A 7305-nucleotide genomic window follows, 5' to 3' on the forward strand; every position below is an offset into this window, starting at 1 on the left:
CAGGCAGTAGGCGTATACGATACGCAGTGAGGGAAAAGCATTCACACTGACCTGGCCCTATTACATGCCGGGCAGCAGTAAACAGGATGAAAAGAGGCTTCCCTGCGAAGGTGACATTTGGGAGAAGACCAGAAGGAGGTCAAGAGACAAGGCAAGCTGAAGAAACAATCTAAAGAGATCCATAAGGGCAAAACCCTGAGGCTGGCCTGGCCTGATGTGTGTTCCAGGCACAGCAAACGGGAGGATGCTGAGCGATGGGAGCTAGTGCTCTCTCTCTCTCTCTCTCTTTCTCTCTTTCTCTCTTTCTCTCTTTCTCTCTCTCTCTCTCTCTCTCTCTCTCTCTCTCTCTCACACACACACACACACAGAGACAGAGACAGACAGAGACAGAGAGAGACAGAGAGAGAATGAGCGAGCTGGCCCGTGGTTCTGGAGCAGGGTTTACTCTCCCTCACCTGTGTCCACAGGAGAGCAAGCAAGAAGAGTGTTTCGCACAAGATGTATTTGCACACGCCAACTTCAGAGAGCAGGTATGTCCTATCATGCAATTCAGATTTGTTGAAATGCAGAAGTACGGGTTCTTAAAATCAGAAGTGCTCAAAACTATGAAACACTTCTGTGCTGTATCAGCACTCAAAAAAGTTCCAGGGCTGGTGAGATGGTTCATGGAGCAAAGTCACCGGCCACCAAGCCTGAGTGACATCCTGAGTTTGATCCCTGGGACCTACCTACATGGTAAGAGGAAAACAACTCCTCAGAGTTCTCTTTTCATCTTTATCTCTATATTCTAAATGAATAAAGTAATAATTAAGACTTGGGGACATGAACTCTTGAATGACTTCAAATTTTCAAATCAGATGCACTCAACCAATACAGTCTATAAAATATCCCCAGATCCAGATAACTCTGAAATATGCAACATTTCTGGCCCCAAAGCATTGTGGATGAGAGGTATCCATCTTTCCCCGCTGGGGTTGTGATTTACCCTTGCTCTTTGTTACGTTTCCTGTACTGTTTGGAGTTGTTTTAAGAAACTTACAAGTCAGGGCAGTGGTTGTACACACCTCTAATCCCAGCACTCAGGAAGAGACAGGCAGATCCCTGATTTTGAGGTCAGCCTGGTCTACAGAGTGAGTTCCAGGACAGCCAAGGCTACACAGAGTAACCCTGTCCTGAGGAAGTTGGGGGGAGGAATGGCAAGTGGTGATCCCTGAGAAGGAAATGGGGACAGGGAAGATGGCCCAAAGTCTAGGCAAGGTCTGACTGACATACAGAGATGAAGTGTGCCCAGCAGGGGTGCAAAGGGAGGCAGGAAAACAGGGCTTAGAGAGTCAACATGCTTCATTCAACATCTGTAATACATGGAGAAATGGGATGGGAAGAGGAAGGGACATTAGGGCCTATTCGTGGAAGGTTCTGGATACATCTGGGCTTTTCCTTAAAGAAAGAAAGGGAAAAGGGGGAAGGTGACTCAGTCGCAGGAACACCAACCTACATGGCTATCAGAGGAGCTGAGGACACAAAGGAGGATATGACAAGGCAGAACTCCAACCTTTCTAGCCACAGCTGCAGCCAGCTGTGGGGTGGGTTGGATTGAGACAAAAGAGACAGACTTGCTGGCCCAAGACATAAAAGATCTGAATGGGGAGAGGGCAGTATATAAAACAAAAGACACAAGGCTCAGCCACTGTTGCATTCTCCATGACAGTTAAAAGAGGAAACCCGGGCTCCTGCCAGAGAGGGTGGAGATACTCATATTCTGCCTTGTAAATAGGATTTTCCCTTTGCTATTTCTGCCAGACATAGACATGACACAGATTGCTTTTCAGTGTCTGGTTATTAGGTTCAGAGGCTCTGTCCTCCAACAGGCTGGACTTGAGGCCAGATGCCATCACATCCCTCAAGAAGCTCACAGTCCAGTGAGCAAAGCAGGTGCACAGTGAGCACTTTAGAACACGGTCAGCATGTGATAAAGATCTGTGAGCATCACCCATCCCCATGGGAACCGAGATACGAGCAGATTCCCCACCCCCCACGGAAACATGGACTATTTCTGCCTGCAGTAGGGAAAAGATGTAAAAACACCTAAAGTAGATGTTTTTCAGGCACAGCAAATGGCCAGGTAGGAAGTCACAAAAGGTTGGAGCATCATGGTGGGGAAGGGAAAGTATCTAGCATGGACCACACAGCGGGGGCCTTAGGGAAGGGGATATCCTGCTTCAGGGTGGGGGAGCCACAGTGCGCAGATGCCAAGAGCCTGAGGATCCAGACCTTAGCCAGTAAAGGGGAGGCCTGTTTCTGCAGAAGCAGAAATCTCATGAAGCTTACAGGGGAGTGGGTTCGATGAGACAGGGTCTTACTGCATAGTCCAGGCTGACTTGGAATACTCTGTCATGCAACCTAAAGTGACCTCAACTCATAGTAATTCTCCTGCCTCCATTTCCAAGGCAGAAGAACTACAGATATGAGTTACCATGCCATTTCTGGCTGATGAGTCATTGGTTAATAGACAAACCAACTCTTGTATAGATTTGCGTTTAACATCGCCCCTCTAACTAGCTAGGACTAAGAGAAATCATGTCTCTGTAAACCCATTTATAAAACCAGAGTGATCCAGGTAACTCCCACATGGGACTGTTTTAAGGACTGAGTTGATACATGTCAATCATTTAGACGTACCCTTGACACACAGCAAGTGCTCGATCAATCTTATTATATTTTATATGATAATCGCAGCCCTCTTAAACCATAAACTCTTGTATTTATTTTAATATTCTAACCTGAGGGTTTGGGACTTCCTTCAGGGTTGTTTATTGTTTAAAGGGACAGCTGTCATTTCAAGAATCTTTTCATCAAGTGGGCAGAAGAGCCAACTCTCAGTAGTGATTTCAGGCCCTGGGCTGAATTTTCTGCCATTATTCTGGGCCACACATCTCCCAGGCCTCCTTTTGCAGCACGCAGCTGTTGCTCCCAAAGTTATTTCACACCAGCATGCCTTCTCATTCTAGATGCCACTCCTCCCTCCCTCCCTCCCTCCCTCATCCCTTCCTTCCTTCCTTCCTTCCTTCCTCCCTTCCTGTAGCTAACTGAGTTCTAAATTCTAGTATCTGCAGTGAGCTAAGCCTCGTCTCTACCCTCACTGAGCTAATGATGGGGGCAGATGAGTAACCTCACCTCTAAGCAACGCTCCTCTCAGAGCAGGTGGAGGATGCTGGGAGATGATGAAGAGCATTGCTAGCGAGGAGGCTGAAGAGGTGAGCAAGGGATTTAACCTGTAAAGGAGAACTAAAACCTCTCCTTATAAACTGTAGTACCCTTTAGGGCCATAGGGTATGTTTCGATTAACTCAGAGAGTCTTCATTTTTAAGAAATAAAAGGAGACCTGGAGAGATGCACCCACAGTTAAGAGCACTGGCTGCTCTTGCAGAGGACCTGGGTTTGGGTCCCAGCACTCACACTAGCAGCTCACAACCACCTAGAACTCCCGTCCCAGGGGATCTGATGCTTTCTGCTCCCCCCTACTCCGAGGAATGCAGCACACATATTGTACCCACATATACGTGCAGGAAGACAGCCATATGCATAAAGTAGAAGTAAAATATATTTATTTAAAATGGAAAGATTTTCTTTTTAATATGACATAGTTCCTACAGAGACCATAAGACCCAAGGCCCATCCACCACAAGACTATGAGGCCTAAGTTGTCCACTTCCTCCAGGAATTTTAAATAAGATCTAAATGTGGTTTCTCTGGCTTCTAATGCCCTGGAGAAAATACTAGATATAACTGGGAAAAGTGCATTCTAGAGCCCTTCCTACACCTCACTGTTCTGGCCCTGAGAAAACTGCTTGGTGTAGCTTTGTGGGTACCTTATAGAAAGAACTGCCTGAAAGGGTGAAAGATATAGTTGAATTAGCAATGCTGGAGGGCAGTGGGCAGCTATGGGAGAAAACCAAGCAAAGAATTACGGATTATCATTCCTTGCCCCGCCCACTGTTCAGAGTGGGACTGAGGGAGAGCGAGGCCCAAGGAGGCTGCTGCAGACACAGAGGCCCTCTTAGTTTTCCTTTCCTCTAATATCCCCACCCATTCATTGCTCTAAAAAGGACTTCCCAGGTTTCAGCCTCAAGGCCTGGGAGGGCAGGCAGACCCAGCAAGACCAGGTAACGCTCACCAAGAGTGGCTGCCTGCCTTCCAGTGGATGAGGCTCAAATCAGTTCTCACAGAACTTCCCCTCCCCCACTCCCAAGCTTAGCAACTTAGTGTTTGCTGATTTGAGTTTAACTTCCGGTTGAACACATTTCCGCTCCCCCAGGTTCTAGCTAATTATCCTCTACGTCCTATAGCAGGAGGAGCCAGTAAATTCTTTCCCTTATTTTTAAGTCGTCAAGTCCCATCTTGTCTTGATATTTCTGATGCCTCTAGGATTCTCAGAGCAGAGACATGGTCAGCTCCCTCTTCCCATTGACACTATGAAGCTAGCTAATCTCTAGCTCCCAGATTCTTTTTAATTTTATTACAATTTTTTGTCAAGTCCTGTGGGATAGGGACTATCTGTGGGAAATGTTAGTTATTTACAACTAGCTGCAAGCCTTGACTCCATCATCCCATAATCCTCATCCCATAATCCCTTCCCATAACTTCAGTACTCCTTCCAGGGATCAAGAGTCACCCAAGATGGCCAAGGGTCTACCAAAGATGTCAAGGTATCTACCCACAACAAATAGAAGCACGTGGCCTAACAAATGTTTCCATTTAAATATTTATAGCTCCATTATTCATAATAGGCCGAAGTTGAACCAGCCTTCAAATATAACATTGGTGAAAAGATAAATAAGTTTGGTATATAAGAATATTCTTCTCCAGTAAGAACAGAATACTATTATGTGCTACTACACTGAGGACACGGTGCCAAATGGAAGAAGCCAACTACAGAGGCTACGTAGTCTATGATTCCGTTTCTATGACGTGTCCAAAAAAGACAAGTCCAAAGACACCAAAAGTAGATTCCTGGCACCAAGGTACTAAAAATGCTAATTGGCAATATGGCACAAAGTTTCTTTCTAGGGTGATAGAAATACTCTAAAACCAGATTGTGGTACAGGTTTCATCATTCTGTAAGTATATTAAAATTTATGCCATATTAATCCCATTGGAGGTACACTGGAGATTGAACCCGGGGCCTCAACAGACACCATATGAGGGCTTTATCGTTGAGCTACACCCTCAGCTTCATAAATCATGTCTTAATAAAGCTGTTCTAGAACAAAAGCTGGACCTGACACAGAGGCTCAATAAATCTTAGATGTTGTCACATTATTCTTTCTTGAGCACATAAAAGGGGAAGAGATTTTGTACTTAAATTTTCATTTAAAAGTACTATCTTTTTTTGAAAGGTCATTAAGAAGTATATAAAAATACATACATAAACTAACAAAGATATTAGCACATCAGCAATAACTGTCATCCCTGAAACACCCAGGGCTCCCTTTCATTTGCCAAAGCATCTGCTTTACAAGAAGTTCTGATTCAAGCATCTGGGACTAGAGGAATCCAACATCCATTTAGAAAAAAAACAGGTGAAACCTTAAATATCCACATTTTTCATTCTAGAGTGCCAGTTAAGTGTCTGACAATAGATGCTTTTTGTATACCAGCCCAATCGTATTTGCTATTTCTTCACAATGGCCACTTGAGTCATCATTTTGGTCTTTAACCTATGCATGAAGCAAATCTTGATTGTCCCTACTATGTCCAGCATGATGTTCTATGGGTTATGAAGATAGGTCAGGCAAAATCCATACCCTTGGGGGGTCTCAGAATACAGCAAGGGAAGAATAAAATTATAAAGCATTACTTATGCTATAGAAAACCTGACATATGAAGTTTGGTTTCTTCTAGTGTTGGGCAAGGCTCACCAAGGACACCAGAGCTGAACCTTGGCAAGCAGACAAGATGAGGGTAAGAAAAGGGGGCATTTCCATCGTGCAAAGGTGCAGAAGTATGAATCCATAATCGCTGATGTAGCTCTTCTGTACAAGGAACCACAAGTTTTGTTGAGGGAGGACATATCATAGGGAAGCTAATGTCCTCAGGGTTGGACAGCAACTTGAAAGCTGAATATCAAGATTTTTTTTAAAGATTTATTTATTTATTATATGTAAGTACATTGTAGCTATCTTCAGACACTCCAGAAGGCGGTGTCAGATCTCACTACGGATAGTCATGAACCACCATGTGGTTGCCGGGATTTGAACTCAGGACCTTCGGAAGAGCAGTCGGTGCTCTTAACCACTGAGCTATCTCTTCAGCCCAAATGTCAAGATTTTTGAACTTTGAAGAGATCAGTCAGGACTTTTCTTGAGGCTGATTTTGATAGGCAGAGCTCACTTTTTCGTCTACACTGTATTTATGTATCACCTCCTTCCCCTGCTCCAAATTTCTTGTCATCTCTTACTGCCACTAAATGGACAAAAAGTGAATTCTAGAAAGATCACTTGGGCAGGAAATGAGGTAGGAACACATGGACAGATTAGGAGACAGGATGGCAGTCAGGTCTGAGCCAAGGGAAGGAGGGGAGAGGAGGGGAGAGGAAGTGTGTTGGCTTTATAGTGGCAACCTAATGATGCCAAGTAGAGGGGGAGGAAAGAGAGGAGAGAGTCAAGAAGCCATATATCTGAGACTGCAGGAAAATAGAGGGAGGAAGAAAGAACCCTTGTTCTTTCCCTGAAGAGGGTACCTGGGCAGAGTCATCTGCTGGGTGGATCTAAGCATTAAAGCATGGGAAGGTCATAGGGAGGTCACCCAGAATCTGTTTCCAACAAACTCCATGTGATACCGATGCTGATGCACACATTTGGGTGACACAAGACAAATGTGTTAGCTTAAGCAAAGAATTTCTTTAAAACAACCATCCTGGACTTTAGCAGCTTTTGAAAAGCTATCCCTGACCTCCTCCTTCTAAGGACAAAACTGGGGTGGGTTCTTCTCTCATGGAGTTCCCCGCAATGACTGTGCCTTGATTGCAATGCTGATCTTCCCCTCAAGTCTCTTGGTTTTAGCTAATGGCACATCACAGAAGCCACTGTGTACAGTTCCACTCCCAAGAACAATGTTAAAGCCAGGTGCAGGCTTCTAATCCCAGCACTCTGGAGGCAGAGGCAGGCAGATCTCTGAGACCTACACAGGGTCTCACACAGGGAGTTCTGGCTAGCCAGAGCTACATAGTAGGACCCAGTCTAAGGGAGGGATGGGTGTAGGGAAGAAAGGAGGGAAGAAGGAAGAAGGAAGGAACGGAAGAAGGGA

This window comes from Mastomys coucha, unplaced genomic scaffold (assembly GCF_008632895.1).
Source record: "Mastomys coucha isolate ucsf_1 unplaced genomic scaffold, UCSF_Mcou_1 pScaffold15, whole genome shotgun sequence".
In the NCBI taxonomy this organism is placed as follows: domain Eukaryota; kingdom Metazoa; phylum Chordata; class Mammalia; order Rodentia; family Muridae; genus Mastomys; species Mastomys coucha.